The 27934-nt window shown below is 48.5% G+C and overlaps 1 long non-coding RNA gene across 1 annotated transcript in view; it reads left to right on the top strand.

The window, feature by feature from the left end:
• The first annotated feature begins 5696 nt into the window (after nucleotides 1–5696).
• The window catches only part of LOC112545638 (uncharacterized), a 37663-nt gene continuing 15425 nt past the window's right edge, over nucleotides 5697–27934 (top strand). Inside the window, exons 1-2 of the long non-coding RNA XR_016350646.1 lie at nucleotides 5697–12092; nucleotides 14655–14716. This is a non-coding gene — a long non-coding RNA (uncharacterized LOC112545638). The remainder of the gene's footprint in view (nucleotides 12093–14654; nucleotides 14717–27934) is intronic.

Here is a 27934-nt window from a genome sequence, read left to right as displayed (position 1 = left end):
TATCCAAGAAGGGACGAGCTTATTTGGATACAGGCTGGCTAACCTAGTGAGGAGGGCTTTGAACTAGGTTCAGGGGGGGCAGGTGACCAAAGCCCACAGGTGAGAGAGAATCTGGGGGAGCATGGGCTATTATGGGGGGAAATCAAGTCAGAATCTTAGATGTCTGTGTGCTAATGCAGAAGTATAGGGCACAAGCAGGAAGAGAGTGAAATGCTGGTTAATAACTAGAGCTGTGATGTAGATGGCTTCACAGAGACTTGGTGGGATGATACACACGACGGGAATATTGGTGTAGAAGGGCAGCGCTTGCCCAGGAATGACAGCCAGGGGAAAAGGAGGAGTGGGTGGAGTGAAACACTGAAGACAGCCATCAGGGCAGGCCTTGTGGGATGCTGGTGGAAGCCAGTTCTCTCGACAAAACAAACAGCAGAGTCCACGCAGTCTCTTTGTTGATAGTAACAGGAGGGGAAAAGACAAAAGTCTCTCGCAGGAGGGAAGTTTTTTGTTACCAAACTGGGTGTTTTTTCCAACAAACGCCACATCGCAATGTAGACGCTCTCATTCTCCAAAAGACAGTTTCTGGTGACAGAATGTGCCAATGTAGACCAAGGCCAATGGGAAAATTACCCTGGTAGATGGGGTGAGTGGGCAACATGGTAGGGAATCAGCAAAACCAGTTAATGCAGAGGGATCCCTTACGATGATAACTGCAGTTATTTGAGAGCATCCCCTCTGCAGATTCATTCTTGTGTAGAGCAGTGCAAGTATCTGGGGGTTCATTTTGCGGATTTGTTCCAAAAAATTGGAGAGGGATTTGCTTTGGGGTGCTCCCAAATGAATTTTCGAAATGTTTGGTGAATGAACAAACAAAAAGTATTTTGGATCAAGCAAAACTATAGTTTCAGTTTAAGGCATTTATAATTTTTAGCATTTACATTAATTTTCTTTAAGAACATTTTTAAACAAAAAATCATTTCAAATTGAAAGGCCTAATTTTCAGTTTTAAAATGGTGAAACAAAACTTTACAATTCTTTGTTTGAGGCTTTAATTCACCAGAAATACTTCAGTGAAATCTTCCTCAATTTGCAAACTATTTTGGTGGACCCAAATCTGCATTTTTCAGTGGAGAAATGTTGGCAGAAACATTTCACTCAGCTCTCCCCCCATGGGATACAGCCATTCCGTCCCCTCCGATGACCAAACAAGGAATATAATTATGTACATAGAAATGGCCACAAAAATATTTGTCCCTCTAAGGAGACACTTCAGGACAGGAATGAACAAAGAGCACACCGTTGCCAGTGGGTAAATCAAGACCATGCCAGCTCTTATTCCAACCACCCTGGCTCCAACGGGAGGAGGGTGAGCAAATGAGACTCCTGCAAGGTCCTGAGAAGAGATTAGCAATTGCCCCCTCTCTGCGCACACCATACAGCGGGATGCTCGCCCTTGGGACAGGAGTAGCTCAAGATACACCCAATGCATAATACCGCCATAACTTGAAAAGAGAGGGCCAAGCACCAGCAAAGAACGAATCGGTGTGCCTGGGAAGAACTGGTTTCCCTTTGCTAATTACAGCCATGTTGCTTAGCGCTCTAGGGCAGAGATCTGAAGTTCTGTTCATAGCAGAGGGGGTGGGGGATTGTTTTTTCCCTTGCTTTCTTTGTTTAGTGTGTAGGTAGCGAGTGTCTGGAAGGGTTGCTTGGCTGGCAGCATTAAGGAAGCCTCTGCTGCACAAAAGCTTAAGTGTTCTTTCAGAGAAGGGTTTGTTTGATCATGGTTTTTTTATGAATTGTGCGATTTATTTTAATTTAACTAGGTCTGGTTTGGCCAAAGAATGAAATTCTGAAAGGAGTCTTTAAAGAACAAGCGAGCAACTGGTTCAGGTTGGGATTCTAACTGTGTTCACTCCCGTTATCACCCGAGGGAAGGCAAAGAGAAGGGCACTTCTCTTATACTCAATAGTGATAGAAATGTAGCCGTGTTAGTCTGGTGTAACTTAAACAAAATACAGGACTATGTAGCACTTTAAAGACTAACAAGATGGTTTATTAGATGATGAGCTTTCATGGGCCAGACCCACTTCCTCAGATCAAATAGTGGAAGAAAATAGTCACAACCATATATACCAAAGGATACAATTAAAAAAAGGAACACATATGAAAAGAACAAATCACATTTCAGAACAGAACGGGGATGCGGGGGGAGGGGAGGAAGGTAAATGTCTGTGAGCTAATGGTATTAGAGGTGATAATTGGGGAAGCTATCTTTGTAATGGGTAAGATAGTTAGTGTCTTTGTTGAGACTGACACGTAGAGTGTCGAATTTTAGCATGTATGACCGTTCAGAGGATTCCCTTTCAAGAATTCTCTTCCTTCGACTAGTCTTCATTTGAGGCTGGCTGGAGGTCAGGCGGCTGCTCTGGGGGATGGGGCAGGCTAGGCTGGACTGGCTTGCCGTCTGTCTTCTCGCTAGGTGCAGGCGACACAGACCAGACGGGGAACCCATCGTCTCAGGTCACGCTAGGGGAAGGCCTTCTGGGCAGTGGCTCTTGCTTAGAGCAGCATGACTGGGGCAGGGGCAGGGGCTGAGAGTCCTGCTCCGCGGAGGGGCAGCTGCAGGCCCAGCTGCTGGGGTGAAGGTAGGCGGTGGAGCCTTTCTCAGCCCCAGTGGGGCTGAGCTCAGACATTCCTCTCTCTCTGGGCATGGGGGCTGCCGGGTTGAGCTGAGCCTGAGAGAGGAAAACCAAGGGAGCAGCAAAACTGCCCGGCATTGTGGGTCCTTTGTACCAAGCCGCGGGAGAGGCAGGTACTGGGGGAGCCGTGGCTCAGTGTCTGAGCGCCATCGAGTGGGCCAAGGGGCCTTTGGCTCCTCTTGCTTCTCCTGTTCTCACATCTGTCTTTTCCCATCACCTTCTGCCTCTCCAGCCGCCCTCAGTCGTCACGCAGGGGCGCTGTGGGGGAAAGTGCCTCTCTCCCCAAGCCCAGCTGCTCGGCTGCAGCAGGGTGGGAATTGACTCTGGAAAGTCCCTCTCCTTGCGGGTAGCAGGACCTTCTGCCCTCCAGGCTGGAAGGCGACTGGTGGTAACAGCAGCTGGGGAGCAGGGGCAGGCGGCTGGGGAAAAACCAGCCACAGGTCAGGGTGGGATTTGCCTATTGTCTGTGGCCGTGAGAAAGGCGTCTCTTTGGTACAAAGAATGAAAGCCCTCTCCATCAAAGTGGAGCAGAGCACCCACGGCTGCACAGAGGCCTCCGCTCCGTACTGTCAGGCTAGCGGCGTTGCCTGCAGATTAGCCCTGCTAGCTGAGCCTCGTGCCTTCTGCCTCCATCTCTTCTTTCTCCTCGCACTTTTGCTGCTTGCGTCTGAGCTCAGGGTCACCCCTCCCCTCCCCACCTCTCCCCTGCCTTTGATTTCTCTCCCTTCCTTCCAGCTCCAGAAACAACAAAGGTGCAAAGGGATTTTGTAGCAGTACCCACTAATGGGGCAAAGGAGTGAGAAACCGTCCAGATTTTGTGAGGGCTTCTCAGTCTTCAGGTTCCCAGCCTTCCTTCGGCTTGTAACGGTCATCCTCTGAGTGCTGATTCTGCCCTAACCCCACCTGTTGGCTCCCTTGGTTATTTTATTTATATCATTTGCTTTGTCTTGTCTTTTGGGGCATGTCTAGACTACATAGCTCCATCGACGTTTCACGAGGCATAAAGGATCTGACGACAAAGGGTTCTGGGGTCGGCAGATCCCTGTCTAGACTGCTGTGCTGTGCCGGAAAACATCTGATTGGCACAGTGTGGCAGCCATTTTGATTTAAATGAAGCTGCGATTATTTAAATCGCAGCTTCATTTCCCTTTGTCGTCCTGCCTCATCTACATGGCTCCATCGATGGAGCCATGTAGTCTAGACGCACCCTTGTTGTCCTGGAACAACAAGTGATTTTTATCCCATTAGCTTCCATTTAGCTTGCCGGTGTAGCACACAGTGTTCAGCCTTTCCTTGCCTATGCACACAAGCACAGCAGCCAGTCTAGAGGAGAAGAAAGCAGCTGGCAATTTTAAAAGGACACATGTCACCAAAGGGCAGCTTAGGCGACATCGGGAGACCTGGAAGAGTTTAGTGGCCCTACCTACAAACTGACCAGACAGTGATTGAGTTGGGACAGTATTGATCTATCATCCCAGCTGAGCCTCACAATTTCATTCGAACGCTTGTAGAGCGAGGACTGAGCGCCAAGACTCTTGACTTTGTTTTCCAGCTCACCACATTGGCCTGACCACTCCACACCTCACCAGTCTGTAACACAGAAATCATCATCCTCTATGTCATTGGGAAAGCTGTTTTCTGTACTTAGACTGTAAACCTTTGGGGCAGAGGCCATCTTTTTGTCCTGTGTCTGTACAGTGCTTAGCACGATGTGCTCCTGGCCATTAGCGAGGCTCTGAGCTGCTACCACACTGCAGAGAAATAATGGTGATGGCAATTTCAGAGCCTCTGACAGAAGGTACCGTAGACAGGAAAGTATGAGGACAAGTGTTTGGCTCCACATTTCGTTTAGTCTTTAAAAATTGTCTTCTGGATTATAAAGAGCCGTTGCCTTTAATGGCCATTCTGTTGCCAAGGAAACAGTTGTCACTGTTATTTTTCTGCTTAACGCTCTCAGAGCGTACTCCTCAGTACTTACCACACACTGCTGCTGGAAGAGTTGTGCTGCCGAGAATAGATACCGCTGCTCTACAGATTGATGTTCTGGCACGCTGTTAGATGCCATGTGAGCTGGAGCTGCTGTTAAGCCAAAGCAGGTGTGTTCATTTCAGCTTCATTCATTCCCCTGTTCAGTCACCCCTGTCAGCTAAAAGGCAAAGAATAAACCAGGGAAGGGAGCAAGTTTCTGGAGCATCCAACAGGTAGTAAGGGCAAGGACAGCACCAAAAAACAAACAAAAGAAAGTTCAGATTTAAAAACGGAGTAAAAACTTCCACCTGCCATTGACTGGTCTGCAGCCTGCATATGTGTGTGCAGCCAGGGCTGGCTCTAGGCACCAGCAAAACAAGCAGGTGCTTGGGGCGGCACATTGCCAGGGGCGGCATTCTGGCCAGAGGAGGAGCAGGCAGGGAGTCCCGTGGAGGCCGCCCCGAGCTGGGAGCCCCGTGCCCCGCTGCTTGGAGCCTGTGCCTGGCCCTGGGAGCTCTGCATGGGCAGCCCCGAGGCCCGGCCCTTGCTGGGGCACTTCCTGGAGGGCGGCGTGGGTTGGCGGCTGCTGCTGCTGCTGCTGAGCCTGGTGGCCTCTTCTTCGCCTCTGAGTGAGTGCGGCCCTCCCTCCCCGCCTGTGTGCCCCCGCACTGGCCACCCTCCCTCCTGTGTACCACCACAACTCCCCCTCCCCCACCTGCCGCCCATGGCTCCCTCCTGCCTATGTACCCCCCCAACTGTGTTCTTTCCCCTGCAACTTCCCTGCCTATGAACCCCCCTTGCCCAGCTATCCCTTCCTTCCCCCCCAGCCTGTGTGCCCCTGCCCACTGTCCTGCGACCCCCTCCAGTCCTTCCCCCCTTTCCTCTCCTCCCTCAGCTCGGCCTCTGCCCAGCAACCCTGCACCCCACCTCCTGGCCCACTACAACCCTGCTGGGACCCCGTCTCCTCTTCTCACCCCCCTCCCCCCTCCCCACCCTGCCTCCCTGCCACGCATCTGGATCCCTATCTCCTATCTGGCCCTCTAAACATTCCCCCCCACCACCCCACTCTTGGGGCCCTGAACCCTTCTCCCCCTGCCCCGCCATGAACCCAGCCCCCTTGTGCTGTGTCCTGACCATCTCACCCCTGCCTGGGACCCAGGTGATTCTCCCTCTCCCTTTGGCCGAGGAAGGAGAACTCTGGTGTTCCCAGTGCCCGTGTCCCCAAGTCCCTTCCTGTCTGGGGCTGGAGAGCTTTATTAAAATTGGAATTGTGATCCCATTTAAATAGGCTTTGTTTTAAATAATAGACCTTTAAAATTAAATTAAAAATTGTAATGGCCTAAATTTATCATAACCTATTTAAAAAACTTATGAAGTAATTTTAAAAATTAAATAGTACATGTCTCCTGTCAACTTTTAAAGAAATTCTACCAGTTCACTAGTGTAAGTTGCTGTGTAGCACCCAGAACCAGTGTTTACATCAGCAGTAGCTTCTTCTGCAGGTGAAGAGAGAATGTTTTTATCGCTTTGGTTTATTTAGCTAGTTCAATTCAATGATTAGTTCATTCTGAGAGTTGATGAAGCAGAAAAACTTGTTTTCCTCTTCTCTCAGTAAAAAAATGGTTATGAGAGCATTCTAACATCTTAAAGAACATGATGACTAGATTTGATCTGTTAAATTCACTAAGGATATTTTCTTTGTTTAATAAATGAATTTTAGATGCACAATGTGTTTGGATACTTTTTGTTATGTGTCCTTCACATTTAAGGTAGTTTTATTTCATACAAAAATTAATGCTGGTTTTGTTTATTTTAAATTGAATTTCCGTCCAAACAGAAGTAGGTGCAAATCATATGTTTTTAAAAAAGTAGCCACCACTTAGCAAATAATAAATGGGGTAAAATCTGTTTCCTAAGTGTTCCTATTATACACCATTTGTAATAGAATAAAAATGTAAAAATTAAGAATATGATTACATGTAAATTACACAATTATTTGGGCATTTATTTAGTTGGTAGCTGCACTGGGTGTATTTTCCTGGTTAGTAAATAGAAGCACCAAATTTGGCAAAAAGGTAATATTTAGTTGTAAATCAACATGTTTTAAAGGTTGCTAATTAATAAGTCTCAACCGTCTTTTAAGAAAATATTTTAAAAGTATAACTTAAATGATTAATTGCTCATTTAAACCAAGATTTTCTGCTTTGCAGTTTAAATCATGATTAAAATTAGAGATTTAAATCAAAGCTATTTAAATCAAGCCACGCTGCTTCAGAGGCTGTTTGGTCCGTCCCTGAAGGAGAAAGCATAGGGCTGCGCTCATGGAATAGGTCCTAGGCTAGTGGGGTTTTGTTGTCTGATGCCTGTCTTGTTCTGGACAGTTGAACTGGGGAGTTGAAACAAAAGTTCTCTTAAACCCTTTGAACTGTCTTATTGTATAGTGAGGCTGATTCTTGTCCATGGACACCAAGAGTTGGGCAGGTTATGTGTTGGGGTTGGAGTCTGATTATAAGGCTTCTAATAATAAAATCCCTTTGCAGAGTGAGGAGAGGGACCGGGACTCCAGCACTAGGTGATGTGAACAGCTGCATGCTTTGGAAGTCTTTAACTGACTTGCTGTGGATGAACCTGCCCTCCCATTGTCCTCTTGTGTGGAGTCCCTGGCACTCTCCTAGGAGATGAAAATGACCCGGGGTATGGACTTCCCCCAGAGCACTCACCCCACCCCCTCAGGAAGCTGCACAAGCTGCATTTGCACGTGCACCCCCAGCAAGCTGCACAAATTGCATTTGCATGCACAACCTCCCCAGACAAAAAAAAGCGGGAGGGTGGCCAAAAATTGTTTTTGCTTGGGGTGGCAAAAAACCTAGATCCGGCCCTGCGTGCAGTGTTGTGGCCACATTGTTCCCAGGATTTGAGAGCGACACGTGGGTGAGGTCATATCTCTGTTGGTGAGAGACAAGCTTTCGATCTACACTGAGCTCTTCTTCTGGCCTGGGAAATGTACTCAGTGCGTCACAGCTAAATACAAGGTGTAGCCATTGTTTAGCTTAAGTAGTTAATGCATGTTTCAAGGGACTGTTCAAGTGAAGTGGCCTCCAGTCATAGGGAGAAAGGAAGGGAGGAGCTTGTTAAGTAGGTTGTAGATAGTTGTAATAAGCTATAAATCCAGTGTCTCTCTTCAGTCCATGAGCTTAATGTTAGCAACATTATGCAGTTAAGGTCTGCAGCTCATCTCTGGAAGGAGTGTGCTGGTTTCCTTTGAGGGTGGGGACAGGGAGGTCAGATGTGGAGTGATCAATTTGTGAGAAGTGTTCACCTGCCGGTGACATGGTGTTTTTTTATCGTTTTTCTCTGAGAGTTCATTTGCAAGAGTAGTGATTGTTTGGCTTCACCCACATTGCTGTTATTGGGTCATATAATGCACAGGATGAAGTACATACATTGTGGTAGGCCCGTGGATCTTGAAAGGTATGTTGTGGCAGCTGGTATTGATCATTAGACCAGTGGAGATATTTCTTCAGGTTCTGTGTCGGTTTCTTTCCCCCTTCCCGTCCCTTCCTCGGGAGTGTTAATGGGCTGCTTCACCTTGAAAGTGCCCTTAAAATATGAGCTAACTTCTTTCCCATCTTGTATTTAGCTCTGAGTATGTTTTTCCATACTTGATTAAGTTTACACTTAAAAGTTTGTCTTTGAGGCCATGTCTACACTGAGAGATAAGGTCACATTTATTAAGGTTGACATTTTAGCACCCGATTTTGTAAAGTCGGAGGCACATATCTTCACTGTGTGCAACAATTGGACGTAGTTTGCAGTAGCATGTCCCCAGAAGGGTGGCTCCTGTCAACTTTGAGAGTGATGCACGGTGGGTAGCTATCCCCCTTGCATTCTGGGTTATGTTCCCAGTGCAAAACTGTGGTCTGGGTAGTTCTGGGTACATGTCATCAGCATCCCATAATGCACTGGTCCCCCCTCCCCCCCATTCTGCTTGAAAGGAATGGCAAACACTCTTTTCACGCCCTTTTTTCCCTTGTCTATCTGTGCAGATGCCATAGCAGCGTAAGCATGGACCCCATTGTGGATCCCGGTTAGCATCAAAGCATTATGATATTAAACATGGTGCGCCTAATGCTGGAGTATATCCAGAGTGTATCTAGAGTCCGCTGGAATGAGGATGAATCTCAGGAGGCCATGAACAGACTCTTCTGTGAAGCACTTGAATTGAGTGACTGGCAAATGCCAGATAAGTATAGGATGGTGGGACCACATAGTCGTGCATGTATAAGATGATCTGCAATGGCTGCAAAACTTCTGTATGCGTAAGGCCACTTTCATGGAAGTTTGCAAATTGCTTACCCTCGCCCTGAAGCACAAGAATACCAGGACGAGGCCCGCTCTTCCAATGAAGAAGCATGCGACAGTTCCCTTGTGGAAACTTGCAACACCAGACAGCTACCAGTTGGTTGGGCATCAGTTTGGAGTGGGGAAATCTGCAGTGTGGGCTGTTATGACATAAGTAGCCAAGGCAATCAATACCCTTCTGCTACAGAGGGTGGTGACTCTGAGAAATGTGGAGAACGTAGTGGAGGGCTTTGCCACACTGGGGTTCCCTAACTTGGGTGGGGTAATAGATGGACCATGCAGCCTCATCTTGGCACCCAATCACCTTGCCAGGGAGTACATAAATCTCCAGGGGTACTTCTGGATTGTGCTGCAGGAGCTGGTGACTCATAAGGGCCGTTTCACAAACATCAGTTTGGGATGGTTGGGAAAGGTGCATGACATGTGCATCTTTAGGAACTCCTGCCTCTTCGGCAAGCTGCAAGGTGGAACTTTTTTCCCTGATCAGAAAATTAACATTGGAGATGTTGAAAAGCCAGTAATGATCCTTGGTGACCAAGCCTGCCCCTTGCTCCCATGACTCGTGAAGCCGTACATGGACAGCCTAGACTACAGCAAGGAGCAATACAGCTGCCGGCTGAGCAAGTCCAGAGTGGTGGTAGAATATGCTTTTGGATGTTTAAAGGGAAGGTTCCGCACTCTACTGACTAGGTTAGATCTCAGCGAACTAAACATTCCCATTGTGGTGGCAGCTGGCTGTGTGCTCCATAATATTTGTGACAGTGAGGGGGAAAGTTTTCTGTCAGGTGGGGGGCTGAGGTATAGCGACTAGCCAGGGATTTTGAGCCGCCAGACACCCGGGCAATAAGGAGAGCACAGCGAGGGGCGGTGCAAATCAGAGAGGCTTTGACAGAAAGTTTTATGAATGGCCAGTTTTGAGAGTCATGCATTTTGCTCTCAATGAGGTGCCCCCAGGGGCGGCCCGTGAGCCTAGGCGAACTAGGCAGTTGCCTAGAGCACCGCTGTCCCAGGCGCCCGATGATGACATCATGGCCGTTGACAGCCATACAGGCGGGGGTGCCAATTGCGCCGCCTGCCTGGGGCGCCAACTGCCGCAGCCAGCCTCGGGCTGCTCCTGGGTGCCCCTGCATTCAGTGTGCTTGCTTGTAAATCTCCCCACCCCCCTTCAACACAAGCAATAAAGAGACTGTTGTTCAGAAATCATGCATTTTTATGTAGGGAACACGGTAGAGGCAGTAAAGGAGTCCAGGGCAGGAGCTTTGGGGGGAGGATCACAGTTGTGAGAACAGCTTTTTGCTCCATGACGCATCCCTGGGGGTTGAGTGTGATTTCAGCAGTGGAACAAGAGGGGATGACATCCTCTGGCTCCACTCAAAAACCATTTTGACTTGCCATTGCAGATAAAACAGTGGGCCACATCCCAGCCTCCTTTCTCCAACATGCCCCACTAGAGGTTTCAGATGAAGGTGCAAGATGCCATAATTTTTCACTTAAGAGTATCGCCTACACTTGCTACCCGCAGGGGACTTTCTTCCTAGCCCCTTTGTTCAGAGATTGGCCTACGTCTCACGTTTCTCAGCATTGTATTTCTCCCAAATGTTTGGTTGTGGGGATTTTTTTAAACCTAATTAATATAACTGTTTGGCCTCTTGGGAAAACAGTTGCCTGTTTATGAATAATAGTATTTTATTATGTATTTGTATTGCTGTAACAGCTAGGAATCCCACTCAGAGGATAAAGCTGACGATACTGAGAACAGAGGAAGCCCTAAGTGTATGACCTCTGGCTTTTCCAGTGGAAAATCTTCATCAAATGAGCTTTTTTCCCCTGCCCTGATTGATTTCCAAAACTACTGGAAGTAGAGGTAAAATGGACAAAGTTGTGAATAGAGTGGATCGTCTGAGGCATCAGGCGTGGCTACAAGGAACAGTCGCGTCCCATGATGTGTTGACACATACAAAACCATGCTGACTGCCAAGGGAAAGTGAGATCTTACTCAGATGTGGAAAATGTCATTTTCCCAGGATTTTTCTTTCCATTCATAGCTGGAGAAAATTGCATTTAATCCCACAAGAAAACTGCTCAGAGATGAGGGTATCTGATGTGTTACCTTCTCCCTAGGGACAAGGGACAAAGCCTTTATGCTTAAAAACCTTGAGGAAGCTCAGAAATTTGCAAAGACTCAGTTGCAGAAAAATATAATGCGAAGGCAGTTTTAGGACCCTTTTTATGTTAAACAAATGGAGTATGCTGCCAGAATACTATTTGGTAAATGGAAGATATGTTCCTAATCCATTGTTTTATGAATTGCATGATATGAGGTTACCTTCCCTGGTGACCATCTGTAACTAATAGGGAAAAGCATCTGTGATACTTTCATTTCTTTGAAGGCGCTGATTGAGAGCCTGCTACGCTTTTCTTACAGTCTCCAGATTAGGTACTAATTAAAGGGTCTGTTGTGAAACATCATAAATATTCTTTGCATGCAGACAAATGCTGAGAATGCTCAATATCCTTTTACTTTTTGTGGCCCTCTAACGAGACCCCAGTTTGTTAAAGCTCTTCAGTATGTGCTTAAAGCCCTTTGAAGTCAATGGGACTTAAGTAGATGTTTCAAGTTAAGTTTTACAGAGCCACAGACTGCTAGTTAGGAATAAGCTTAATCTCCTACATTCACTGAAGGACTCAAAGACATGATTAATGACTAACAAAGCCCACTGAAAATGTGGGGATGATCCCATGGATTTTGCCGGTTAATTTTAGCTAATATTAAACACAACAAGCAAATTTCGTAGTGTTTGCAAAGCTCCTTCTCCAAGAAATATGATGAGAGGGTAAAAAGAGAAGCGAAAGAGCATTATCAGCTGCCATGTTTTGTTATCCATGCCAGTCAGTATTTCTGTAGGGTTGTAATAATAATGGTTCTCTGATAGCTTTAATGACTGGACCTTTGTTCTCTCTTGCAGCTGTGTCTGTTGAATAACCAGTCTGCTCCCTTTGCCTTCAGTGGGGTGTTTGATGGGGTGTAAGTGCAGTTGAGAATGCTGTTGAAATTAGAAATGCCGTGTAAGTATCCATTTGGCAGCAGATAAATATCCTGTGATACACCCATGGAGTGGGCCCTAGGAAGCATCATTATACACAGACGATCCTAGTTAGAAAACAATTCCTTGGATACAGACATTAAGCAACAGGCAGCCTCCCACTTCATCTCTTTGGCATGCTTTAAGATTCTGTCTATGAAATATCAAGATAATTAACCACCAGGAAAGCTCTCCCAGAGATGGATATTGCTCTAATTCAGGAAACCCCTCTGCATAATCCGAACGCAGGTCGTTGAAAAAAAACCCTGAGTTTAAATAAAGAAAAACAAAACATTAAGGACCCAAGCAACGTTGGGTAAATCTTCTAGTACAGTAATAACCTCCCTTCAACAGAAAGGACACCCACAGTTCTAAAAATGGAGCATAGATTTCAATTTTCAGATGTATCCCAGTTACGCTTAGGGAAGAGCTGTAGACTCTTTCTGCCAAGTATAAAATACCAAACTCAGTGGCTAAATCTGAACATCGCTCCAATTCTCTGTACTAATCCATACTCAAAGGGACTCACTGTTGGACAAGTATATGGTAGTATAGTTACCGCCTGTGTTTCTGATACTATCAATGGACAAGAAAGGCTGCAGGAAGGTCTCAGATCTTTGCTCTAAATACTTCATTAGTTTGTTGCTGAAGATTATGAAGTCACATCTCTAAAACATACTTGCATCAATCTTTAGATGCGCAGTCTGAGTCTTCTGCTTCCTTAAATGCTTGGATTTTCAGACATACATTTTTTAAAATAAATGCTTCAGAAGATCACCTTTATCTAAAATGCACATCTCAATTTTAAGTACAAAAAACTTATTTCCACAAGTCTTCCTGTCCTTTCTATCTATCCCTGCTGCAGTCTTTTTCCCATCAATCGCCTGTTCAAGAGAACCCTTAAAGGGACAACATTCCTTTTCTTCTAGAGCTGGACCAATGGGTTTCCCTTTCTTTACTTCTGACTATTTGATGAACTGGTTTTAGGAGAACCCTACATCAAAACCAGTACCTTAGTAAGATATAAAATCCTTTGTTATACCTAAGAAATTTGGAAACATATTTTAACATAAATATATTATGAGATTTCGTAAACATGTCTATTGCGATGAAGATAGGAAACACTAATATATTTTTTGCTTTTTCTAAAAGCAATGAATTTGGTTATGAACACACTAAATGGCTCTGACTAATTAATTTAAAATAATGTCTTTGTTTCAGTGCATTAAATATATGGTAATCTGGAACGATTTCTTTATAAATGCTTAAGAGTACATTTAAAATATAAAATCAGCTTAGAAATACTGATTAAGAAAATGTAAAACAGAGTAGGGCTGCATTGTGTATCCATAATATTTGATGTTGTATTCAGCAGGACAAAGTTTTTTGCAAATAAATCTCTGACAAACATCAGGGTACAGTAAAACTCCAATAGTCCGGCATCCAATAGTCCGGCACTCCTGATAGTCTGGCATCAAAATGGCAAGAGCCTAGTGAGTGAGCTTCGGCAAAAAATGAGTCACAAGGTAACAGCGGCAGCAGCTGAACTGAGCAAAAAGGGTAAAATAGGCTTAAAAAAACTAAAACGTTACAGTATAGTGTATACAGTATGTACAATAAAAAGGGTTAAGAACACTTTATATACAGCATGTAATGTATACATTATATATATAACCATCTTATAGTACCTCCTGATAGTCCGGCATATTTGATAATCCGGCACCACTTAGGTCCCATAGGTTCCGGATTATCAGAAGTCTACTGTATATCAAAAAACCTGTGAGTGACATTTTTATTCTCAAATGTAGTGCTTTTAATTCAGTACCTTCTGCATATCCAGGCTTCACAATCTGGCATGCAGTGCAAAGCATGCTCCATTATCTTTAGAAAGAAATCGTAGAAGAGCGGGGTTTTCCCCCCAATATCATTTGCTACATTTGGGTTCAGGGATTTGACTCGAAGGGGACGAGCAAGGAGCGGGAGGAACAGAAAAGAGAGACAGTGGGGCCTGACGGGGCAGGGCCTGAGGCAGAGCAGGAGTGGAGAATGGACAGGGCCATTGCCTGGAGAGCTTGCCTCCCCGCACGCACGTCAGCTTTGACCATGCATGCAAGGTCAGAAGGGAAAGCAGGTCAGCTCAAATGAGGGTTGCCAACTCTCAAGGATTGGCCTGGAGTTTCCTGGAGTTAAAGATTAATCTTTATTTAAATATTATGTCATGTGATGAAATCTCCAGGAAAAGGCCCAACCAAAATTGGCAACCCCAGCTCAGATCCTGTGTTGTGTCACATGGGTCAGGTTGATTCCTGCTGTTCCAGTCCTCCAGGCTTGTGCCTTGTTCTTGCATAGAACAATTCCCTTGAGGGAGATGTCGTTTGCCCCGTAGTGATACCTGTTGTGTCTCGCCCCTGGACCCTCCTGGGTGGCATGCAGGGCTGGGTATGTTCCTTCGCAGTGCTATTCTAAGAGCAGTAGCAGAGGCTGGCAGATGTAGGTCGAACATCTTTGTTAAGAAATCTTTGGGGATAACCTCCTTTACTGTTAGTTTGCAGAGGGATTTGGAACAGAACATTGACGGGAATCAACGTGAGTCAGCCAGGATTGCAGGTAAATCATGTCAGACTAATTTGTTTACTTTTGCTAATGAAATAACGATTGATCTAGGATGCATAAGTCTTTCTTGATTTCTGACAGTTTTGTATGATGAATTATTGTATGAACTCTCTACATTTAGGTTAAAGTAAACAAGTACTAAGCTGTGTTAGTCTGTCACTTTAAAAACGATGAGTAGTTCTGTGCCACTTTAGAGACTAACAAAATATGTAGAGTCAAGAGCTTTCATGGGCAAAACTCCCTTCCTCAGATGAGCTTCTAGCCAGACATCCTAAGGAGATTTGGTTTAACAGCCTCAGCCCTGAGGGACCTGCACAGTTGTCTGGAACCAAAAGAAGGTGAAACTATGAACAAAATACTGATTCATCAAACCTGCCTATTCCCGTTCCTCTCATACGGATCTGCAAACTGCTTAACCAGGGTAGCAGGAGTCTGGAGGCATTTCAGTGGTCTTGCCGGCAGCGACTGTTGGGTGTAAGATGGGCTGACTTTGTCAGTAACCAGAGCTGCCCCACCCACAGGATGGTTCAGGGTGGCCGTCCCAGACCCTGTGCTTTGGGAGAGGTCGCGGGGGCTGCCTCAGCTGTCCTGTGGGCAGGGCCCAGGGCAGCCCAGGGGTCCTGGCGCAGGGCAGCCGCAGAGGTCAGCCTCCGCCACCGCACTCACAACGACGGTGGGAGCCGGAGCAACCCAGCAGCCTGCTCCACTTTGTCCTGACGCCATCTCCTGGCCCGCTGCGCTCGGCTTCACCGTGGCAGCAGGAAGCAACATGCTTGTCCCCAGGGCACCCTGCGCCCCACCACTGTGCTGAAGCAGAACGCAGCGGGCTGGGTGAGGCAGGCAGCAAGGAGCTCTATGGTCCCTGGAGGGGCAGGGCCTCTGGCAGAAGGGCGGGGCTGGGACTTGCTTCCCTTAGGCCCAAAGTGCACTGGGTGGGGTTCCGGCAGCAATTTAAAGGGTCTGGGGCTCTGGCTGCCACCACTTAATTGCTGGGCCCCAGGCAGTTGCTCCCAGCAGACCTGATGTAAATAAAAGGAAAGACACATGGAATAAGACCAGACTCCACATCACTGGGAAATTGACTTGCAAGGCCCCTGATGTCTTCCCCCCTGGTATTGAAACCAAACCAGCTGTGTAAATCAAATCTAGAATGGGTGGGCATGACAGTTCGACTGGTTAGTGTTGACTCCAAGTCAACCATAGCAAGGCAAGTTGTTGGTTCACGTAGTAGCATTATGAAAAATAGATGGGCAGTCAGAATGTAACTCTCTGGTTGCCTGGTGGTTATCTCAGGGTATCTGTCTATCTGTCTGACTTATATCATAGAATCATATAACTGGAAGAGACCTCAGAAGGTCATCAAGTCCAGCCCCCTGCTCTAAGCAGGACCAATTCCAACTAAATCAACCCGGCCAGGGCTTTGTCAAGCCGAGACTTAAACACCTCTAGGGATGGAGACTCCACTACTTCCCTAGGTAGCCCATTCCAGTGCTTCCCCACTCTCCTAGGCTGTGTCCAGACTCCATGCCTCCGTCGACGGAGGCATGTAGATTAGCCAGCTCGGAAGAGGGAAATGAAGCCGCGATTAAAATAATCGCGGCTTCATTTAAATTTAAATGGCTGCCCCGATCTGCCGATCAGCTGTTTGTCGGCAGATCGGGAGAGTCTGGACGCGATGCCCCGACAAAGAAGCCTTTCTTCATCGACACAGGTAAACCTGGTTTCACGAGGCTTACCTGTGTCGATGAAGAAAGGCTTCTTTGTCGGGGCATCGCGTCCAGACTCTCCCGATCTGCCGACAAACAGCTGATCGGCAGATCGGGGCAGCCATTTAAATTTAAATGAAGCCGCGATTATTTTAATCGCGGCTTCATTTCCCTCTTCCGAGCTGGCTACTCTACATGCCTCCGTCGACGGAGGCATGGAGTCTGGACACAGCCCTAGTGAAATAGTTTTTCCTAATATCCAACCTGGACCTCTCCCACCACAACTTGAGACCATTGCTCCTTGTTCTGCCATCTGTCACTACTGAGAACAGCCTCTCTCCATCCTTTTTGGAACCTCCCTTCAGGAAGTTGAAGGCTGCTATCAAATCCCCCCTCACTCTTCGCTTCTGCAGACTAAACAGACCCAAGTCCCTCAGCCTCTCCTCATAAGTCATATGCTCCAGCCCCCTAATCATTTTGGTTGCCCTCCGCTGGACCCTCTCCAATGCGTCCACATCCTTTTTGTAGTGGGGGGCCGCTGGACACAATACTCCAGATGCGGCCTCACCAAAGCCGAATAAAGGGGAATGATGACATCTCTGGATCTGCTGGCAATGCTCCTCTTAATGCACACAGCTCAGCACACAGTAAGAAAGCCCCAATAACAAAACACTTCCCTCAAGAGTCCTGTATCTGCTTCTCCTTCACCTGGAGAACTCCCTCTCAAAACTCCCTGTTCGCAAGCTCCTTGGTCGCTTGCCCACTGCCTTATAAAGCCCCTCCCCCTACCAAGGCTCAGCCAATCAGCAGAGGCTTCTAGAATTCAAACTTTAATTAGAAGCCAATCACAGCCAATCACAGCACAAACTCCATCAAGGGGAGGGGGAGGGCAGAGGGGAGGTGGGAAAAAAAAAGCCTCTCAAACACAGGGGAAAATAAATAAATAAATAAACAAAAAACAAAAAAGAACACACACCAACCCTCACTCACAAACACAAGCTCAGCACACAGCAAGAAAGCCCCAAACACAACACCCACTTCCCTCAAGACTCCTGTATCTGCTTCTCCTCTACCTGGAGAACTCCCTCCCACCTTGAAGTAGCCTGCTTTAAGGTGGTCATCCTGTAAGAGGTGATGGCTAAGTAGCAGACACAAGGTGGGGGAAGGGGAATTACAGATGATTTTGTGTGTGCGCATTAAGTGTTTTATACAAAAGAAATTATCAGTCAGGGGAAGGGCAGACCTTGAACACAAAAGAGAAAGTGAGAAACCACATCAGAAAGCAAATGCCGCAGTAACTCTTAACTCTGCACTGAGAAGCGTGAGACAGCTTCTTCAGTGAGGTTCTCTTCCCATTCACATACTGCGCAGTGCAGGAGCGGAGGCACTCGCTCCGTTCGGTTTCACAAAGAGAAGGTTACAAGCTGACTCGATTTACAGCTCATAAATACCTACACGGGGAACAAAAACATTGATAATGGGCTCTTCAGTCTGGCAGACAAAGGCATAGCACAATGCTGGGGTTGGAAGTTGGAGCTGGAGGGATTCACACTGGAAATACTGTGGATTTCTTGAACAGCAAAGGTAATTAACCTTTGGAGCAATTTACAAGCCTTGTGATGGCATCTCCATTCCCAGCAATGTGTAAATCAGGATAGGCTAGCAGATATAACTGCTCTGCTCAGGTTCCAGCAGCGGGAGGTCCCGTGGACCTGTGTCGTGCAGGAGGTCAGAATCATTGTGGTCCCTTCTGATTTATTATCTGCGACTGCAAAATCTGTGACACACTCTGTTCCCTTCAGTGACCTCAGGAAGGAGAATAGACTCTGCCTCAAATACAGGCTCTTCAGGTCCTTGGCGCTCTTTCTCCTCCACCAGGGAACTGGAGGAGCCCACCAGCTCTAGACTAACCAGCGCTAAGGAACCACAGGAAGGGGTAAGCTCCCGCTCCAGATTTACATGGCATGATGAATGCTCAGTCTTCCACTGTGCTTCCAGCACCGGACTGAGTCCTGCTCAGCTGGCACCACGGACGAGGCACCTTATAGCGTACTTCGCACTGTGGCCTCACGGAAACGTTCCCTCCTCACGCCTGTTCTCAGTGTGCTGAGGAGCAGAGGGGCAGGACAAGACGGATACAAACTGGGGAGCCGCTGGAGGAGCCAGATGCCTCCTGCCTGCTGCTGGGGCTGGAGCCTGAAGAGGATCCCTGCAGTGCTGAGGGTTTGCGAGAGCTGTGGACCCACCAGCGCACTGCAGAGCAGCTGGGACTGCTAGTGGCCATCCACCCCAGCCAAGGCACCAGACAAAGGGGTCATAGGAAGCAGCGCAGGGACGCTAGATTATAGTCTGGTTGGGCTGTTTCCTGAGTCTGGCTCAGCCCGTTTTTGGCTGGATCCCCACTGACCCAGTGGAGGTTCCCTCTGCCATTGTCAGGGTCTTGGGCTGGGACCTGCTGGAGCAGGGTGGGTCCAGTTCCCCCTTCCCTCTGCCACCAGCCCCACCCTTGGCTGGCAGCCTCCCCACCGTCAGCCAAGTGGCCTGCATTGGTCGGCCAGCTGCCAAGCTAGGGTGTCAGACTGCTTGGTGACCTGCCTGAGCTCCCTATGTTGTTTCTTGCTCTGCCCTGCCAAGAGCACCCAGGCTTCAGACAGCCAGTTCCCCAGTAACCCTAGCAATGACCACTCATCCTGCAGCCCCATTCTCTGCATTTCCTGGGCACTTTTGCATTGCATTTAGACACGGGGCTGGCCCAGGCCACAGGCTACGGCTAAGGGGCTGTTTCATTGCAGAGTAGATGGGATCTAGGACACTGCAAGGGGGGAGGGTGCCAGCCCAAACAGCTGGCATGGGCCTGCCACAAGTGCGGTGCAGTGCAGACATACATTGACCCGGAATGTCCTTTGCAATTCCTGTCCACCCTCTCCCCCTCCCGAACTGGAGCAGTGCTGGCTGTCTGCACACATTTACCCCCCCAGCCTTCCTCGTGGAGTCTGACTTCACTCCAGGTCTTAAACTTGAGGGCTCCTCGGCACAGCGGGGGCTTCTGGGTAGGGTTTATAGCCATGCTTATCGTAGCCCACCCAAGACTCTGCTTTGTTCCATCACTCAGGCGTTCTGAAAAGTTGTATGAACTGACATTGCCTGCTGGAGACTGGCCTGCGCAGACGATAAAGGGCCTGTTACTACGGCCAGTTGATGGAGATCCCCTTTAGTGCTGGTGAGAGAGCCCTTTGCTTTTGCAGCTGAGGAACCAGGCTGTGGCAGGCAAGAGCGTTGTGTGTGGAGCTGTAATGGTTTGTGGCCACTGTAGCTGAGTCAAGGGAGAGAAGTTCTTGTATTGATCCAGCTTTTAGGGAGAGCAGTGGTACATTCATTATACACCTGTACTGCTTGAATTCAGTGGGCTCTCTGCAGGAAGGCTTCATAGGTAAGAAATCCCAAGCACACACCTGAAAGACAGTGGGGCTGGCTGGTAGCTTCAGGATGCCTGTGTCCTGTCTCCAGCCAGATGCAAACCTTGTTTAGCCAGTTCTGGGAGTCACTAGATCTAAGGGCTGCAAACAGTTAAAGATGTCTTGATCGGTGCAAGGGGGGGGGGGGTGGTGAGCTGCCAGGACCTGTCCAGAGAGTTGTCCCTGAGCTTAGACAGGGAGGCAGGCTGACAGAGGGAGAATTCTGTGGCATTGTCTCCGATGAACAAGATCTGCATGTGGCTGCATGTGGTTTGTGGGTTTGAAGAGCTATATTCTGTGAAAGTCTTTTGTTCTAAGTAAAAGATACTTTGCTTTAAAGGGGGCTGTTTTCAGGGTCATCAATTCCCCTTGTCATTGCCTGGAGCCTGCAGAACGGAGCATAACTCAGACCTTCTGTGGTAATCACTTTAAGCACCCGGGGACTGCAGCCCAGGGCCTGGTCTGAGATCTCTGTAATTCCACCTGGAGCCGGGTGAGATGAGAAGGGACCAGGTGCAGATCAGCTGGTCACTGTGACACTGCATTCCAGTCCTGGCTGTACCAGGGCATGGGTGGGTGAGATTAATTTTTGTGTCCTCATCCCTTCTTTGCAATACACTCCCTTTTCCACAAGGTCATCACCACCTACTGACTTTATTTCTCATGTCAAGCTGCCCATTCCTGCGGAGTCCAGTCCGGGGGGGATGCTGCAGTTTTACTGTGGCTCCAAATGCAGTAATTGCAGAATTCTCCCAGGACTAACAGTCGGAGGGTTCAGCCTGCAAGCCGGAAAGTGAAATGGAAACAGGCGGCAAGACACAGAGTTACTACGGGTCTCTCTCTGCCTCCCACGCAGTGCGTGGTCTCAGCTTATTTTGGCTTCAACGCCAAGCCTGGGTGTGAAACGGGAACAGACTAGTCGCTTTGATCTCGTTATTTCAGGAGGCAGCACTGGGGAAGGAACCCAGAAAGCTAGAAGACGGAGCAGGGGAGCAGAAACTGCCACTCTAGAAGCCTCTGGGTGGGGTTGGATGATGTGGGGGCTCCTGCTGCTCCCTAGAGCCAGGCTGGCATTTCAGTGCCGGGGAAAATATAGGCAACGAGCTAATCTGACCAGAAGGCCTTCGCCTGCCGAACGTGAACATGCTGGACCACTCTGTGCTGAGCCACTCCTGAGGCGCCAGTGGGGTCGCAGGGCTGTACCTGGAGCCGAAATTGTTCTGTCCTGTGCGCTCTCTCGAGTTGGGCAGCTACAGATTCACAAGGGGATGGGAGCTGATGGGGTTGTCAGCCCTGCAGGGGGGACTCTGTCCATGTTTCATTTGCAGAGGTGTACAGCAGTAAAGCTTAGTGAGGACAGCGTGTTGCAGTGAATGCTCCAGATGAACACCGGAGAAAAGGGCTTTGTCCTTCTCTGTTGCTTTGAAATTCCTCCAGGCATTCAGAGAGTAATGGCTACAGCAAGCCCAGCCAGTCAGTCTGACCCAACACAAAACCAAACAGACACGTGCGACTCTGAACCATTGCTGCCTTTCACCCTGTAGTGCCCGGGATTTGTTGGCAACAGCTCTGTGTAGACAAAGCCCTGGGATACAGCTGAGGCAGATGTCTGTAGTGTCCCAACAGAGGCATCCTCTCCTGCTGCTTCCCAGGACTTTGTCTACACAGGGAGATTTTAGGCACAAATTCCCCCTGGCGCTGTATGTACTAGGACTCTGACTGGTGCTAGCCGCAGTGCAGTGAAAATGATGTTAGCCACAGGGAAAAGTTTTTCTGAAATTCCCTAGTCCAAACCTGGCCCGAGAGTTTCCAGTGTCCCTTGCAGTGAAACGTTCTGGCCCCGCGCTGGTGTGCTGTGCATGCTTTGACTAGCTAACCGTGGAGGCAGCAGAGAGAAAGCAAGGAGCATGTGCGCACTCCCAGAGCGGGTGTCAAGGGAGGGGTTGGGGGAACAGTCTCTGCAGGGCTTTCTTCCATGCTATCTGTAAAGAGCGAATGCCACACAGCCGCTAAGGGGCCCTGGATAGGGGCATTTACCAGTAAGGCCAGGCTGGGAGCTCTCCCTTGGAGCCAGACCTGCAGCTGGCAGTGTAATTGAAGCACCAGTCCCCCAGGGCAGGTAGGAGGAGGCAGGGAAGAAGCAGCCTGATGAGTGCGGAGGGAAGTTGTCTCTGGTCAGAAGGGGCTGGAGGCTTATTCATGGTCAGGAGGGTGGTTGTTAACAGGAGACCTCCCAGTCGCGGAGGCTGCATTTGAATTCTTCTGGCCTTCCTCTCCCCTCGCCTCCCCATCCCTCCCACCGGCCCTTCTCCAGTCCTGAATCTGCAGGGAAGGCTAAAATGCAAAATGCAGGGGTGGCTGTGCTGTCCTTGCTCACTGGCCATCAGCCTCACACATGTGAACAAGAGCTGGCCAGCCTGAGCAGGGACAGCACAATCCACCCTTACTGGTCCTTCATAGGCGTGTCAGGGCTTCATTACCTTTCCGCTTGTGCTGCCTCCCTTGGTGCTCATGGCCATTTAGAACAAAGTGATGGGACAGAGCAGCATGGTAACAGGCCTTTAACTCCTTTCTCAGGGGTCTCTATATTATCTGGTGCATCAAATGCAGCAGGGGGACGGTTTGCAGAAAGGCTGGCAGGAGCTTCCCACAGAGACAGAAGCTGATAAGCCAGGCCGGGAGCATCTCTGAGGAGTTGTGCACATCTGAGTTAGTGTTAAATCACATACCTGTTAAAAGCAGAACTAGTCCAGGTCACGCATGCGTGCGTGTGTATCCACACACAGACGCACTATTTTTATGGGTTTCCTTTTGTAATTCTGCATCTCACTGCTCTTGTTGCTCTTGCAATGTGCAACGTGGATGCAGGTCAAGGTTAGGGATACATTTCACGCTTTTGCACAAACACGATGTGAGATGAAGACATGCGGACGAGAGAGAGTATTTTCTCATAAGAAAGGAAACCCAACCAGATACAAGCCTGACAGTCAAGAGTGTATAAGAAACTTCCTTAGGAAGTTCAAACAAGCTAATGCTTTTAAACGGAGAGAGGGAAATTAGAAAAACAAAACAAAACCTCCAGGAGTTTATTTACATCCTCACAATTGTTCTCCAAGTCACTGTCTTGGTGGGTGACCTTTTCTGCTCTCCTGTTTGATCAGATCTCTGCTCTGATGGCAGCAAAGGCGAATACAGTGTGGTTTATGTGTTGATGAGCAATTAATAATTGTACCATGTTTCACTCGAGCAGCCTGTTAACTGCCCCCTGGGAGGGGGCAAAATAGCAGCGAACCAGATTGTGAAACAGACCGGAGTTTGTGCTTGTTCTGTAGGGAAACAAAATGTGAGGGTTCCCTCCGTCATCAAGAGCAGTAAATAACTGATGCTCAACTTGATGTCTCTTTCAGCTACTGCTTTATCTCCCCAGCCTGGGTGCTAGAAGCCAAGGAAATAGTCCCTGTAGTTTGGATGACAGTGTTTTAGAGCCGTCTAATCCTTGCTTTTGTTTTCTGCGACAGCCTTGGTACAGCAGGCTTTGCCTGTCCACCCTCAGCTCACCCCCATCAAAACACCAGTTTCCATCCTTCCTGCCCAGTGTTGAAAACTAAACCCAGCTGTTCACTAGCCATGTGTCTAGCCCTAGAATACCCACCTGGTACAAGTGCATTGTGAGAGCAGCTGGATACGTATGGGAAGAACATGTGCAGTGGGTTAGTCATTTAATACATTTACAATCCAGTTGCCACAGGTTACATGAGATGCCGCTTTTGATTGACAGCTCTGGAGACTGACGTAATCTCCATCGCACGACAGGCGCTGCTTGTGTAGTAGCAGAGCAGGCTGCCCCCACTGTGCCCTGCCTTAGGATTACCCGTCAGGGTGCGGCCTGCAGCTGCAGAAGGCCCATCTTCATGCCCAGCCAGCCATCAGCCTCTTAGCAAGACAGCAGCCAAGGTGCTTGCCTAACTAGCCAACGGGCTTCCTCTGGGCGCTGGGCTGAGAACACCAGCTCCGGCCCTCCACAGCTGTGAGAGTCTCACGCTCCCTGGCAGGGCCCAAACCAGCGAGTAGGGCCAGGCCGACATGCAGTCGCCGGGATGATTGCAGCATGTGCAGACGTACCTGAGCTAAACGGCTGACAGTGTGGCAGCAAGGACCCTGCTGAGAGCAAGAACTGTAAGTATGTGCCCAGGGCTCCAGCCGGGCTCATGGTGAAGCTGTCTCTAGGCAGCTGCTCTCACTAGCTTAGTGCAAGCTGGATCTGTCCAGCTGAGCAGCAGTCACCCCTCCCAATGCAATGTCTCCCTGGCCTTTGCGGGAAAGCACTGCGTATAGCCCTCCTCCTCTCCAGAGCTTGGATGGTGTGAGGAGCTGGGCCTGTAGGAGAGCTCTGTCGTGGTAAGCACATCTTGGCCAGGCTCTTTGGTCGGAGTGCTTGCTGGCCATTACGTCGTTACGTGCCCATTGGTTTTGGGAGGGGTGATTATTTTGTTTTGGTGGGTGTATGGTGGTTATAGGATTCATGGCCATCTGCTAGGAGTCGAGTGCCTGGTGGCATAGGGATGGTAGGAAGCTTTGCTTTGTGACTCTCTGCAGCATGGGCACAGCGATTCGTGGGAGGATGGGCAAGTCACGACTGGTCAGTACATGTTGCAGTGCATATGCCAGTGCATGTTGATCAGTGTGTGGTAAGCACGGCCGTTGACGTGGGACTCCTAAAACTTGTGCCCAACCCATCTTCATGCAGGCTCCTGAATTAAACTGATCCAGGAAACTCCTTTTCAGACTGTCAGCGAAATGTGTTCATCTCTGCTCTGAACATGTGCCAGATTGTAAATGCTTCAGGCCAGGGACTGTGTCTCTTTGCAATGTCTGCAAAGTGCTGTGTCTGTTACTGGCACAGGATTTACAGCAGCTGTGGGAAATAAAGTGGGTTGCTGTGTTCCTATAGACTAGAAATGACTGGATGTGGGCAAAATTGATACATTGTTGCCATTAACGTTCCAGCCTGCATTAGTGATTGATTACCTTAGCAATAGAGCTGTAGTTGAGGATCAATATAGTGCAATGTGCTAACTTTTTAACATAGTCAGATGGCTGCTTAGATCTCCTTGGAATCTCCGTTCCCTGCTTAATTAGAGGTATTTGATGTGATAGTATTATACACCCCATAGGCCCACAAGTAGTGGGTGTAGGATTTTTGTACGGGTAAATAGGAAAGTGTTTGGAACGTGATTGTCAAGTAAAACATGAATGAAGTCTTCATGGTTTTTTGAAAGGACGAAGATACTCCTGAGAGAGCTTCACATAAATGCTTAAAGAAGCCAAACAAAGAGCAGAGCATTTCCTAAGCTTGGCTGCATGTTGTGTGTGTACCACTGAAGCAGGGCATTGGGTACAGGTAAGAACATTAAAAACAACGAGGGGTCCCGGATATATGTGGGATGGGATTTCACATCTATCCAGAGCAGGAGACATTGGGCCACAGTCTAGTCTGCACCTCAAGTCAATTTGGAGCAACTACACTAATGTAATCGCTGAATAAGCTTGTTGATTTCAGGTAATTACTTCTGATGGGACTGATTCTGATCTCATTGTATACCATGCACGGATGGTTCTGGTGCAAGCAGTATTGCATGAAGCCTTGTGAATAACATTGTTCTTGGCTTCTGTTATTTCCTGCCCAGTTCATCGGATGAAGTGGGGTTTGCCCACGAAGCTCGTGATTCTGTGTATTGTGGTTAGTCCCTCGGGTGCTACAGGACCCCTCGTTGTTTTTAATGTTCTTACCTGTACCCAATGCCCTACTTCAGTGGTACACACACAACATGCAGCCAAGCTTAGGAAATGCACTGCTCTTTGTTTGGCTTCTTTGAGAGGTTATGTGACGCTGTCTCAGGAGCCAAGCATCCATCTTGCTTGGCCAGTCCCAATTAGTAAACACCTCGAGGGTGCAGGAAATAGCATGGGATGATCCAGCACGGAGGTCACTAGCTTGGGTTCCATTCCCTGTGCTGCCACCGACTTCCTGTATGAACCTGAGCAAGTTACGGAGCTTTCTGCCCTCAGGTCTCTGAGGGTCCAGCTACACTGTGTTTTATTTTTCGGAAGAGGTATGCAAATAGTGCTCGTATTTGCATACCTTCTTCCGTTTTTTTCCCCGGAAAAGGCTTTTCTGCCATTTGGCCCCGTTTTCCTGGTAAAATGAGGTTTACAGGGGCTTTTGAAAGAGGGTTTTTTTCCTGACATTTGGCCCTGTGTAGATGGGACCAAATGGTGGAAAAGCCTCTTCTGAGGAAAAAACCAGAAGAAGGTATGCAAATGTGAGTGCTATTTGCATACCTCTTCTGAAAAATAAAACACAGTGTAGCTGTACCCTGAGTGGGGACCTTGTTGCAACCCTGTGTCTCAGGAAGGCAGTGAGGGCAAATGCTAGAGCTGTGAAGTGTTTGGAGCAGCCCTGCTGGGAAGTGCTCTGTAAGGGAGCTAGGGATTGGTAGCTCACTGGTAATGAATTCTCTTCCTGGTGCTGATGAGCTTGGGCAGGTGGAGGTGCAGTTTCTCCTGTGAGACAGATGAGTGGGCCTTTTATCCAGTTGGGCTGGTATTACCTAGCTAACCTACCTATCTCCTAGAGCTGGCAGGGACCTTGAGAGGTCATGGAGTCCAGTCCCCTGCCCTCACGGCAAGACCAAGTACCATCCCTGACAGATTTGCCCTAGATCCCTAAATGACCTCCTCAAGGATTGAGCTCACAACCCTGGGTTTAGCAGGTCAGTGCTCAAACCACTGAGCTATCCCTCCTCCCCCATTGGCTGAATGGAGGTACTGGGTCAGGATTAAGGTGCAGTGGTTGTAATTGTAACCGATTATTGATTAGGGCTCTCAGTTGAAAGCCAGAAGAGCCAACAAGAAAGAGGGGTAGACCTAGGATGACTTGGAAGCTTATGAATATCAGTGACACAGAAAAAATTCATTTGAAATGGGAGGACTTGGGTCACACGGAGGCTGATAAGCGAGCCTGGTGAATGTGGATGGCCCAGTGTGAGAAGGTCTAGGGAAAGGTGAGGCCAAACCGAAGTAAGTGGTATAGGACTGGAATAGATTGGAGCACCATGCACTGGGCTAGGAACCCAGTCCCGGTCTACACTGGGGTGTTATTTCAAAATAACCCCCCTCAGGTTGAATTAATAAGTGAAGCGTCCACACTACCAAGCCCGTTATTTTGAAATAACAGGCCGTCTATTCTGAAATGCCTGTTTTCCTCAAGCAATAACGCTCATTTTGAAATAACGGTCGTGTGGAGGCTCCACTGCTGCTATTTCGAAATAACTGCACCCCAGAGTCATTCAAGGTAGTGACTCCACTGGGCTTCTAAGTCAAGGTAGCGCGTCCACGTTAACGGAGCCTGCCTCAGATGAATTTCGAGGCTCCCCCGGAGTGGGGACACACTATTTCAATGCTTTAAGTCTGGAGTTACGTCTAATTTAGTTATTTCCAAAAACGTCCTAGTGTAGAGAAGGGCTCAGTGACCGAGTGGTCCGCGCTGTGCCAGGCTCTGGCGTGAGCCTTACATCCCCTGCAAACACATCAGTCAAACCCTTCCCCCCATGCAAGGACCCTGCGCGTGTGAGAGGCCTGAGTTCAGAGCACACAGCAGAGCCCACAGGACTTTTCCATGGGCAGTGTGTCCTGCAGCTCCTGCTGTGCAGCTGGTTGAGATCCAGGCACAAATGCCATCGGTGTCTCCGTTACCTCTCCCTCCACGGGAGTTCTGGGCAGTGGAAGAGTCACCTCTAAAGAGGGCTCTGGTGCCTGTCTTGGAAGCGGAGGTCTCTGCCATGTAGCTGAGTCTCTTCCAGGCTCCCCTCCCAGGAGGTTGTCCCCTTCCCCCTCTTCTCCTGAGCCCACCTCCCTGCTCGGGGCTGATGTGCTGCATTTCGTTAGGGGTGGCTTTGGCAGGTGAAGGGGAGGGCTGGTTCTCTGTCCTGCTCTTCCTGCTGCCTTACCCCACAGAGGTTTGTCCTCACGGTCCCCCATCATCCCCTGAG

Source organism: Pelodiscus sinensis, chromosome 14, assembly GCF_052426305.1.
Source record: "Pelodiscus sinensis isolate ZL-2025 chromosome 14, ASM5242630v1, whole genome shotgun sequence".
NCBI lineage: Eukaryota > Metazoa > Chordata > Testudines > Trionychidae > Pelodiscus > Pelodiscus sinensis.
This window is presented reverse-complemented; position numbering and strand designations above follow the sequence as displayed.